The sequence below is a fragment of the Hyaena hyaena genome, unplaced genomic scaffold (assembly GCF_003009895.1).
Source record: "Hyaena hyaena isolate Hyena2069 unplaced genomic scaffold, ASM300989v1 scaffold_317, whole genome shotgun sequence".
Classification (NCBI taxonomy): Eukaryota; Metazoa; Chordata; class Mammalia; order Carnivora; family Hyaenidae; genus Hyaena; species Hyaena hyaena.
In genome coordinates this window covers 873,841-887,160 of record NW_024080950.1, presented here as the reverse complement: position 1 = coordinate 887,160, position 13,320 = coordinate 873,841, and positions in this window count along the sequence as shown.

The following is a 13,320-nucleotide window of genomic DNA, read 5'->3' as shown; positions in this document are numbered from 1 at the left end:
ATCTTAAGAGCTAAATTTCCTTTCATTCTATTCCTTAACAAGGCAACCTATGAAAATACTACTTTGTTCAGCACTCTCTCTACATTAGTTAGACTTCTGGTTGTCGAAGATGATGTAAAAAATACAGAACTAATGGCCATTCTGTTTTTTCCCTAGTTCCTTTATAAAGCATAAGACTGCACTGTGGATTTCATTTAAATGTATTCAGTGTTGATAATTGGACTGTAATTTTATAGGTACTGCCATTGACAAAACACTAAACATATGACTGTCCTTTTTCTTCTTAATCTTTGTCTCCCATATTTCCCCCAATTTCTGCCAAACGGTGCCTTCTCCACATTTCCAGACACCAAAACACAAGGAGAATGTTCAGATTCAAGGCTGTCTCTGGTGACATATATCAGGGTTCCTCCAACTGCACCATGCTGGGGTCCAAGCCAGACATAATCACTTACCCCAGCACTGCAGGCTGTGGTGGATCCAGCTCCTGAGTATGGCTGGTGTCACTCTGATAAGGATGGCCAGGAGGGCGAGGCTGTTTATGGAGAGTGCATGTTGGCCTTCCCCTTCCTGGCACAGTATAATCCCTTCTCCAAGGTCACTCTCAGTGGACTGTGTCTTCGTGAATAACTATGAATTGGTATTATGTTTTCACATTTTTAAAAGTATACTTTGTAATGTCTACTTCCTCCTTTTGTCAACAGACAGTGCTCTTATTTCCAGTATAGAGATTCCCCTTTTTATACCAACAATGCCTTTGACATTCGAGCAGCTTAACTGCAAATGCTGCCCAGAAATGCATAGCAAGGCTTGGTCAAAACTAGGAGCTTTGTTACTCATTAGACATTTCCGGACTCCCCATTGTAAGATGAAGCTGGGCTCATCTTTTGTTTCTCTCCTCTGTAAAACCCTTACAGATACTAATAGTTAAGGACTGAATTGTGAGAACATTTAGTAGATTCTTTGAAGAAAGATCTTATTTTCAGAACACACAGCCTTTTAGCTTACTCAAACAAGAGGTCTTGGTTTGAAAGGTGGGGTGAGGAGTATTATATTAGGGAGCATTGTCCTGGAAAGGCGATGGAACAAGAGAGATGAGTGAAGGCTTAATAAGAAAAATGTGACTCGCACAGAGGAAAGGAGGAGGGTCCTCCTTTTGGTGTGACCATCACATATAGAGCATTAAAAAATCGAATGTTCCATGACTTAGGAATGATCATCTTGCCAAGTTTCCTGGTTTCTTCTAATCCAAGACAACTCCCCCACCCCCCGCAAGAATCTTAGCTGAGATGGCTAATGACAAATGAAATTAAGAGCAGACGCCAGATACATTATATTGTGCAAAATGTAACACTGTAGGAAAGAACTCACTGGGATCCATGAAATGGAGAGGAGTCAGAGGTAACTCTTAGCAGTTAGAGATAACTGCCTTCAGAGCCTGTTTTGGGGTATTTTGTATTGTCTGTTCTGTGCCAGGCCTGCATTAGGTTCATGAGATATAAAGTTGAATAGGGCCTTTTCTATTGAAGAACCACTTGCCATTAGCTCACGGAATGCTGATTAGGAGATCCCACAGAGGTTTGCCTCTCCTTGAACGGCCTGCTCCTTGCTGGCTCCCAACATGTGACTCTTATTTGTGATGATTTTTTTTCACTCCTTAAGACTATTTTAGATTGTTGGGGAAAGGATGAGCTCACCTTTTGCTGTGGATATGTGAAACGCTACAGCCTTTTTTGAAAGCTTTCTGGAAACATCTACTAAAATAAAATATACATAATATTTTTTGACCCAGCAACCTCATTCTCCAAAATCCATCCTACAAAAACAAAAGCCAGTATATATGTATATATAAGCAAGATGTGATCCATCTTGGATCACAGGAACAAAGTATTTGCCACCTGAAGTAGGATGGCTGAGTAAACTGTGGTGGATGTGCACACAGAGTATTATTTTGGAGCCATTAAATAGAACAAATTAGAGCTTTACTACTTGGCTTGGAAGGCTTTTCAAGATCTCAGTTTTGTAAAGCAAACAGAGAATCTGCATGTGAATAAGATATTTATGTGAACATGGAGAGAATATGGAGATATATGCATTGGTTTGTTAGTATGGGTCACCGTAGTTAGGTGGCATAGATGCAAAGACATGATGAGGCAAGAGAAAAAGGAAAAGGTTTTTTTAAAGATTACAGTGAGAATGCTATGATTCAGCACAATGGCAACTAAGGAAAAGTCCCTTCCAAAAAGCACCAAAAACAAAAAATCTTCAATCTAATAGAGCTTTCACATCTAATTACCAATGTACAGGAAATATAGAGAATAGAGGAAACAGATTAAACTATACCCTGGAGGTCTTATCAGCAAACCAACGTGGGCAATTCTAAGGACAAATAACTTGGTTTATTTAATAGAAATAAATTGCACAGACAAAACACATGGAGAGGAAATCTATTGACTAAAAGATGTAATAACCATATGCAATATATAGAAATTACTAGGATCCTGATTCAAAGAAACATACTTTAAAACAACAATAAATCCATTTGAAGCAATTTTTCTGAGACAATTAGCAATTTAGATAATGGAATAGTTTATTCTATTAAGTAATTATTATTAATTTTCCAGATGTGATGATGGTATTAGGGTTATTAAAAAAAAGAATGCTTGTTATTTAGATTAATTACTGAAATATTAATGGATGAAATAATGTGATGTCTGGGAATTGTTTCAAAATACCATAATAGTGTGAGAGGTGGAGGTGTGTGTGGCTGAGCCAGGATTAGCCATGGGTTTATGCTGGACCTGGCGGTGGGTACCTGGGAGTTCAGGATACTAATCTGTCTTCTTTTATGTGTATTTGGAATATTCTATTTTAAAAAGTTTAAAACATGATACAACCACACTTTTTTATTTATATGCAAGTTTTTACAAATGTGTGTAGTTTTAGAAAGATGATTATACACACACACACACATAAACACACACACATAATCAATGGTCTTCTGAATTAAAGTTCAAAACTGAATTAAGCATTGTAGAAGTGGGGAGGGGCATACTGATACTAGTTTCTGGTCTCATAACTGTGCCTGGAATGAATAGCTTATAAAGAACAGACCACTTACCTAATGGAAAGTGTAGTTTTGTTGTAGGTTTTTTACACTTCTAAATATACTTTCTTTTTTAAAAATTTTTTATGTTTATTTGAGAGAGAGAGAGAGGCAGAAGAGAGAGAGAGGCAGAAGAGAGAGAGAGAGAGAGAGAGAGAGAGAGAGGCACAAGCGGGGAAGGGAGGGAGACACGGAATCTGCAGCAGACTCCAGGCTCCAAGCTCCAAGCTGTCAGCACAGAGCCCGATGTGGAGCTCAAACCAAAAAACCGTGCAATCATGACCTGAGCCAAAGTCAAACGCCAAGCCCACTGAGCCACTCCGGCACCTCTTCTAAATATATTTTCAAATTTTCCCTACATCTTTGTCATAATGATATTTAAAAACTAAGACACCTCATTGCTATTTTATGAAATATATCAGATGCTTTCCTTATAGTCATCGAGTTGAAATTGTATTTGTAAGCACCCAGATGTCAAATCAAGTGCTTTGGCTATTAATCAACAAAACTTGTCAGGTCCCAAGTATTTCTTGTGCAAAATAATCTGCCAGTTGTTACGAGAAATACAAATAGGGAACAAACTTGGCCATCAACAAGCTTTCAATGTCTGGAACAATTGTTGCTTTTATTGTATTGTATTGTACTATATTGTATTGTATTTTTTAAAATACTCTTAAGTAATCTCTACACCCAATGTGGGGCTCGAAATCACAACCCCAAGATCAAGAGCCATGTACTCTATAGACTGAGCCAGCCAGGTGCCTGACAATTATTGCTTTTAAACCTAAATATCTTTATCATCTAGATCCACTGAATTCATTTAGTTTGCAAGATTTATGGACACTATTCCATTGATTGAAATTTGTGAAATGCTATCAGCCTTTCTGATTTTCTGAATATAATGCTCCTGTCCTGCTTCAATACAATTAAGTACACATGGCTTTTTGGTGATTGTTTCTTTTTAAAGGTGAATTATTAGTTTGAGAGCAAACTGCCTAGAAGCTAATTTGAGTGTAAAACATCACATCATGGGAATGACCATGTTGTTGTTAATGCTATTAACGAAACCCTACCAAAAATAAAAGACATGTCCTTGTTATAATAGCCTGTTCAACTTGATTGGCTATAGATGCAGAAAATGACCCACAGTGAAGTATACCTGACCTAGTACAGGTCAGCTTCCCAGCCACTAGTGGCCCTCTGATGCAATGCCAAACATTTGTTAAATAAATGTCTCAAGTGAGCTTTTGTCTTATCTTTACGATGTCCTGGGAGTACTGCCTGACAGCTTCTCGAAGTGAGGGACTGGTTTTTCCAGCTTCTCCCTGAATGAGAGCCTTTTCTTTGCTGAACAGGGGGTGCAGGACCTGGGTTTTGGCTCTGTTCCATCTGTATGGAGGCTTGTTTAACATTTAAACAAAATCTCAATAATTCAAATAAATTTTTTTACTATTCTTTTAGTTATGTTATTAAATAAAAGTAGTATAATGTCATCAGAGAAAATAAACAGAAAAAAATCATTACTCATTTGACAAATCAAGAGCAATCCTAACAAAGTTCAATTTAGTTTGCCAAGCACTGTGCTACAAACATTATCTCATTTAATTCTCTTAACAACCCTATCAATTGTTAAACTGTCAACTAATTTAGAGTTGAGAAAGTGGAGACTCAGAGAGAAATAATTGGTCCAATTTACTTACCTAGTTATTCAGACCCATATCTGTCTTACCTCAGAGTCCATATCAGTACACTCATGATCACTCTCACTATGTAGGGTACATTCATTTTGCCTTTTATTCCTATGATCTGTGTTTGTTTGTCTGCCTATGTTTTGTATTCATTTATTTTTTACCAAAACAGCGTCATATGTATTATTGACTGCTTTCTAAAAAAATAACCATAAACTTATCCAGAACACTTTCTGATCTCAATAAATATTCTTTTGTTCAGTGATTTAAAAAACAAACATTTGTAGTGTATTCTGTCATATGGGTTTGATTGGCTAACCTCCCATAGTCAGGCATTTAGACTGCTTCTAATTTTTCATTATTTAAAAAAATTTTAATTTTTTAAATGTTTATTTATTTTTGAGAAAGAGAGAGAGAGAATGAGCAGGGAGGGGCAGAGAGAGAGACACACACAGAATCTGAAGCAGGCTCCAGGCTCTGAGCTGTCGGCACACAGCCCCATGTGGGGCTTGAACTTGTGAACTGTGAGATCATGACCTGAAGCCAAAGTCAGATGCTTACCCACCTGAGCTACCCAGGCGTCCCTAAAGAACATCTTTATTTCTTTTTTTTTTTAATATTTTTATTTATTTCTAGGATAGAGAGAGACAGCGTGAACAGGGGAGGGTCAGAGAGAGAGGGAGACACAGACTCTGAAACAGGCTCCAGGCTCTGAGCTGGCAGTCAGCACAGAGCCCGACGCGGGGCCCGAACCCACAAACCGCGAGATCATGACCTAAGCGAAAGTCGGACGCTCAACCGACTAAGCCACCCAGGCGCCCCCCTAAAGAACATCTTTAAATGAACATCTTCACACACATCTGATGTTTACTTAGGACAAATTCCTAAATGTGTACCACTTATGCATGTTTAAATGGTCCAGGTTTCTGGTAGACTGTTTCAGTAATGGATAAGCCTTCACATATCCATGTCCATGTGTGTAGTCCCTTCCCATATTGAATCTGGGTTTGGCCATGTGACTTATATTGACAATGGGTCATCAGTGGGAGTGATGCGAGGACAGGTTTTAAAATGGCACATTAGAGCCTGCCTATTCATAATGCTGTCACCGCATAAAGTCTGGGATATGTTGCTAGTGTCCCACGAGACAGCTGTCTGCCAGCAGCAAACCACCAAACCTGTGAGTGGGCCGTCTCAGACCATCAATCTGTTGGTCCACGAGACCATCAGTCACCAGAAAATGGCAGCCTGGTGCATGAACCTCAGTGAGACACCCCCACTCCCAGCCCCAACCCAAGCTGGCAGAGCCCATCACAATGCTTAACTCACAGAATTGTCAGCAAATAAAGTGGTGTTTTCAGGCACTATGTTTTTGGGGGTGGTATGTTGTATAACAAAAGCTAACTGATACAAGATTGATAAGTTTGATACATATTTTATGCAAGGTTATTTGCAATTCCAGGATGGAACAAGACACTGGGAAGGTTTGATAACATTATACCTGCCAGTAAGTGGTTTCTTAGTCTTTACTAATTATCAGGTCATTTACTATGAATTTTCAATATGCAAAACATCTTTTAATTTCCTTGGCATTTCCATTAATTTTGCAGTAAGAAACAGTTTATATGCTTCCCTATTTAAAAAGCAAATTATTTGTGGTTCTCTGGACAAAGACAATGTTCTATATTTGCAAAGTATTGAAAAATTATTTAATCATTACTATAACAGTACCAATAGCTTTTAAAAATGATGAAAGCTTGACCTTTCTTTCAGCTGGGATGCTTTCAGGACTTTTCCCCTCTGTCCTTGTAATTTGCCATTTTTTGCCAGGAACTAACCAAATATGGCTCTGTTTTTATTGAACTTCAATCTTCACACTTCAAATTTTTTCAGCTCCAGAAGTTAATTTATTTCAATGATGATTGCTTCAGTATTTTTTGGCTTTGTTTCTTCCTTGGAGAGCCTTATAATTCTTATGTCTCTATTTTCTATCACTTTTATTTATAATCTCTATTTCATCATTTTCATATTTTTATCCTCTTCCTCTGCAATCTGGAGTAATTCCCACATTTGTGTAATATGTCACTGATTCCATATCCTACAGTGTTGGAATATGGTTTACTACTTGCAATGAAGATCTTAATTCTGATAGTATATTTTTAGTTTCTTGTTTTTCTTCCTTATTGCATTCTGTTATCGTTCCATGTCCTTGTTGTGTCTCCTCATATCTTTTACTTCTATCTCTCTGAATCTGTGTTTTCCTATTTCCTGTCTTCCTATTCAGATTGCTGAACAGTTTTCTAAATTTTTGTGTGAAAGTCACTTTCAGATCTGTGTGCCTGTATTAGTTTGCTAGTGCTGTTCTGACAAAATACTACAAACTGCGTGACTTAAACAATGGGTATTTATTTTCTCACCCCTCTGGAGGCTGGAAGTCCAAGGTTAAGGTACTGATGGGGTTCAGTCCTTCTGAGGCCTCTCTCATTGGCTTGCAGATGGCCACCTTCTCCCTATTTCCTCACATGGCCTTTCCTCTGTGCTTGCTCAGACATGATGTCTCTGTGTGTCCAAACTTCTTTTTTTTTATAAGGACATTAGTCAAATTGGGTTAGGGCCCACCCTAACAGCCTCATTTTTACATAATCACCTCTTTAAAGGCCTTATCTACAAATACAATAACATTCTGTGGTACTGGAGATGAGAGTTTCAACATAAGAATTCTAGAGGGACACAATTCAACCCATAACAGTACCTTGGTTATAAAAATGACGTTCCCTTTTTCTCAATGCTTAGCTCTACCATTTACAATTCTAAATTAACCTTTACTTCCTGCTTGTGCTGAGCCTAAAGATCACCTAGAAATGAAAGCTTATTGTCTTTTCTAGTCTTTTCTGAGCATGCATGCTGCCCTGGGCATGCACATAGCTTTCTAGATTAGTAGTATACTCAAGAGCTTTTCAAAGCCCTTATTCTCTGAGGAATATCACTCCCCAACATTTCTTCCTGTCTTTTGTCATGTCTATTGTTTGCTTCAGCTGTTAATTTTTGTCCCAGGTGGCAGCCCTTGACTGTCAACATTTTTGAACAACATCCTCTACCCTAAGAGGGTTATAAGTTAGGCGAAACAAAGGCAGGCTTTCTGTGATAGTTCTTCAGGGAAACCACAGACAGGTCAAAACAAATGTGATTCCTTGAGAATAGTTTCTCTACTCCCTCCATACCATGTGTTCATACTGAGGATTCAAGCTGCCATCTTAAAAACTGCCATTGTGCCGGGGAAAGGGACGGGATAAGGCTAAATCAAAATGCAATGGAGTTCTCTTACTCTGTTCTAGTGACCTTTCTCCTAGTTAAGTGCTCACTTGATTGACCCTTGCCTGTCTTAACAGAATTCCAATAAGGTTGGTTTCTACAGTTTTTTCCAGATTATTTGGTGCTTTGGGGAAGCACAAGCCCCTTCAGGTCCCTACTCTGCCATCTTCACTGATGTTATCAATCTGCTTGGATGATGATTGAAGTCCTTTTGTGTATCTCCAACCAGGTAGTAGATTGATCCAAATACTACAAATTTACTTTCTACAGTCTAACATACTCTCTTCCTTGATGATTGTGGAGGATACTGGCAGAGTTGTTTTTTGTTTGTTTGTTTGTTTTTTCTGGCTCAATGTGTGTATCTCTGTTATGCTGAAAAGATGGACTATCTGAAAAACTTGGTTTCCAGAATCTGCCACTAGAGATTCTTCTGGTTTTTAATGTACATTTCTGGCAGTCATATTTTAATCTCTTTTGATGATTCCTCCTTCTTTGGTCCAACCTTAAATGATAGAGTCCTTTCAGGGATCAATTGGAGATTTTTTTTTTCAGTTTTATGCTCTTCTAGGGCATTTTATTTTATTTTTTTAGGTGTTTATTTATATTTGAGAGATAGAGACAGAGCATGATTGGGGGAGGAGCAGAGAGACACAGAGACAGAATCTGAAACAGGCTCCAGGCTCTGAGCTGTCAGCACAGAGCCCTATGTGAGGCTCAAACCTATGAACCGTGAGATCATGACCTGAGCTGAAGTCAGACAGTTAACCAACTGAGCCACCCAGATGCCCCTCTTCTAGGGGATTTTAGATCCTTCCAAGACTGTTAATACCATAAATACTCTAATTATTCCAAAATTAATATCTCCAGTCCTGTTACTTATTGAATTCCAAACCCAGTTGTTACTCAGCATTTCTCCTTACATCTCACAATATCCCAGAATAAACATAGTAAAAACTGGACACTTAGCTCTCACTCTTGAAATAATTTTTCTCCTTAGTTCTTTTCTATATCACTAAATGACACTTCTATTCATCTAGTCATTTCTTTGAGAGATTTTGTAGTCGTCTTTGACTTAACACTCCTGACCAACCCAAACCTATTACATTTAATAATTAATACATAATAATTAATAATATATATATTTCTTGAAAGTGGTCAATTCTTGACAACTCTATTAGTATGTAAGATAAGCTGCCATATCATAGTTTTGCTCATATTATTCCAATAGCTTCTACTTGTTTCTCTGCTTCCAAACTTACCCCCTACAACTCACCCTGCAATTTTACGGTGAATGTTTAAGAGCACAAGTCAGATCCCATCACAATTCTTTTCAATTGTAACCCATCAATGTGACTTTCATGGTCTTTACATGATCAGCCCTCCACATACCTGTTTAGCCATGGGCCATCCCATGTTTTCCTTTTCTCACCACTCTTCAGCCATAGTGGCCTCCTTGTAGTTAGTTTAATCTATAAGTTCTCTCCTGCCTTGGGATTTAGTATGAGCTATTTTCCCTCAGCTCTTGTTGTCTTCCTCTCACCCTTTTCCTGGCTAATTCCTTGGCATCCTTTCCTTAGGCCAGCCTTCTCCAAATTCACAATCTAAGTTCAAATGCTCTCTCTGACTCTCCCATAGCCTCTTGAACTTTTCCCTGATAGACCTTATGACCTTTTCTATGGTTATTTGTATGATTATTACTTATTACTGGTTCTCCTTAGGACTATAAACTTCATGAGACCACGTCTGTTTTGCTCTCTATCCATAGTGCCCATCAAGATGCCAAGTTAGTAGTAATTGATAAATAAATATTTATTGCATGAATAAATGAAAGAATGGGTGGATTGGGGGTCAGAAGCATTCCTAGTCTGGTTCTTTCCAAGGAGCTTTAAGTGTTTCCTATGCATCTGCCCACATTCCAGTAATGAGAGTAAATCCCTAATTTCCCTTATTTTTCTCCCTCTTGTACGTGTCAGGAATGTGGTCAACTTTGTTCAAAGACTTTGCTCTGGGGTGGAAGAACTGAACACCAAGATGAGTGAAGGGCAAAAAAGGATTCAAGATGCTCAAGATGAACTGATAATTGCCAATGAAGAAGGAAAAAAAGCCATGGGATTATTTAGGAAGTTCAAAAAGCCATGGGTTTATAAAAATGATTTATCAGAGATGTTATAATAATATTAATGAAACAAAATGAGAGTAAAAGACACTGGAATTAGAATAAAATTCAATAGCTGTGTCAAAAAACACAGCTGCAGATCCTTACAAGGGAAAATGAAAAAATGTTAATCTGTAGTGCCTGGGTGGCTCGGTCAGTTAAGTGTGTCTGACTTCAGCTTAGGTCATGATCTTCCGGTTTGTGAGTTCAAGCCCCAAGTTGGGCTCTGTGCTGACAGCTCGGAGCCTGGAGCCTCCTTCAGATTCTGTGTCTCCCCCTCTTTCTGCCTCTCCCATCTCATGCTCTGTCTCTCTCTGTCTCTCAATAATAAATAAAAATGTTAAAAATTTTTTTTTATTTAAAAAAATGTGAATGCAATGAGAGTGTGAAAAAAAGAGGAAGTGGCTTCATGGAGTTGGAAACTATAAGTACATTAGGTGCTTAGAGATTTAAGGTGATACTTGAGAAGCAACATTGAAAATCATGAAGAAAGATATGCAAATAGTATTGCTGTGAATTTTATCCCTATTTTTAAATTTAAATGGGAATGTTTTGGAATTTAGGACGTATTAGGAGATACCCGAAATTACACATGGGGTTTCATGCATGAGAAGGTATAAGTATACTTATAAGTATTATACACTATTTTGTTATACACTATTAAGATACCAGTTTGATCACACATGGTCCCAGAACACTCAAATAGTAAATAAAATGTAATCAGAGGTTAAAGATTGGTCCTCAAACATTATCACCAGTGATGTCATGCTTATCTGTGATCTCACTGATATAAAACCACATCCAAACCTCGTGGCTACTGAACAATTTGGCATAGTTTCCTTAACTATGAGCTGTTTGCAGCTACCAGGTTAAGCACTACTGATGATTTTTTTTTTCAGGCTCTAAGTAGAAGCAGGAATCTCAGCAGGAGTTGGAGAAACCAGCTCAACCTTAAAGTTGTGCCAAAAGCTGGTTAACCCTGCTTTGAGTAAGTCACAGCAGCATTTATCTGCACCAGAGCCTTTTCAGTAAGGTTACAAACTGGACCATGGTTCTAGGATGGGAAGTTTGTCACTTTGTGTGGCTGGCCTAATTAGGTATAGATATTTTACAAGACTAGATATTTTGCAAGACTAATAAAAGGAAAAGGAAGCAGGGGCGTGGAGGAGAGAAAAGCTTAATGCTGTACCAGTAAACTTGAATTGGCAGTGACACATCAGGAATCAGAGCAAGGGAGGAGGGGGAAGTCAATAATCACTTAGGCGGGGGATCACTCAGAAAAGCTGTGATAAGTGATTGGAATGAAGATTTGAGATGAATCATCGAGGAGTCACGTAGCTGGACTGCTTTTTTCCTTATTTCCTTCTCTTAATTTCTTGTCTCATTTTCTGAATTCTTTATGATAAGATCTGCAGAATGTATAAAATTTTGTGTATGTGTGTATATACACATGTGTGCATTTGCCTATACCTCCTTGAAGGGTAATGATGCAGTGTAGGTTCTAGAACCATCTAGAAATGCAAGGAGTATCAGTTAACATATATCTCATCGCATATCCTAGAAATGGTGACTTTCGCAATAAGAGCAATTATTTCACATTACGTGAAATCTGGAGGTATTTGGTTTTAGGGTTGTTTCAGTGGCCCAATCCTATTATCAAGGCCCAGGCTGTGTCTATCTTTTTGCCCTGCTATTCTCAGCATGTAGCTCTTCAGCTTTTGGTATGTCACCTCATAGTCACCAGATATAATTCCTTGAAGCCTGGCTTAGAGGAAATTACTAGAACACAGAATATAATGTATTATGAGTTGGGCTTCTTTGGCACTTGCACACACAAAGACGTACACACACTCCATACACATCCATTTATATATATTTATATTAAAATAAATTATATTATTTTATAATTTATATAAATATAAATAAAATTTATAATTTATATAAATATATATAAAATATATTATATTATATGTATATTGATATTAAAAATAAAGACATACACAACAGTCCAGAAGAAAAAAAAGGAACTCGTGGGTGTCATTTGTACATGCCCATAAAAGACATGCGAAGCCTCGAAATGAATTTTTGACAATTCAGGCAGCCACCCTTCCATCCTCAATAAGGAAGTGAGGATGTGTCAAGTCTGCTACTGTGGGATGGGCTGTGGTCTAAAGTTAAGGGGGGCTGGCAGCATCCTGGGAGAGAGAAGTATGGACACTGACATGAGGTCTGCTGAAAGCCCTGAGCCAGACTAGGAAACTTCCTGGTGTTACCGCAGCAGCCTTGACATTTCTAGCAGAGCCAGATGCAGATTGAATTCGGCTGTAAGTCCTTTGTTTTATCCTACCTTAGTTTGAGGTTTGATGCTCATGACCAGGGTCCTCGAATTAATCACTCTTCACCAATGTTATTTAAAAATGTGACATTCTCTCTGCACTGTTTCAATTCTAAATTGTTACACCATTTTCCTGCAGGTAAAATTAATAAATAAATAAGGTGAAGCACTTTATCACTGAAAAAAAATTGTAACATTTTCAAATGTGTGCCTAGACAAGTCAGTGAGAAGCAATGGATTAGTAAATCAGGTCTCAAAAACTCACTGCTTGAAAACTTTAAAGTTAAGTCTCCTGTGTATTAAGGAGTCATCCAGAGTTAGTAAGAGTGGAACTGGGGAGCTCTGAACTGTCGTCTGCAAGAGAGCAGTAAAAATAATGTGCCTTCGAGTTTTGTCCTCAAAGCTAAACTAGTTTGTCAACCGCCCCCTGGATTGAAAAGCTTACTGAAAAGAGAATTGGATTTTGGTTTTCTAAGTCTATTGGATTGTTGTTCAAAGATACGATTGACTAATTTGGTAAAACTCGTTCCTTGTTGCCAAGATTTGTATTAAGAATGAATTGCCTTGTGTTAAACTAGGGAGTAGCAGATACTCCCTCACACTAATACGCTGTTTATAACCACTTGGCAGAGATCATTGTGACCTCTGCTTGACTATGGTTTCCAAGACTGATACATCACTTTAAGAAGGGAGGTATCCTGGGTGAAGCTGCAACATGAAAACC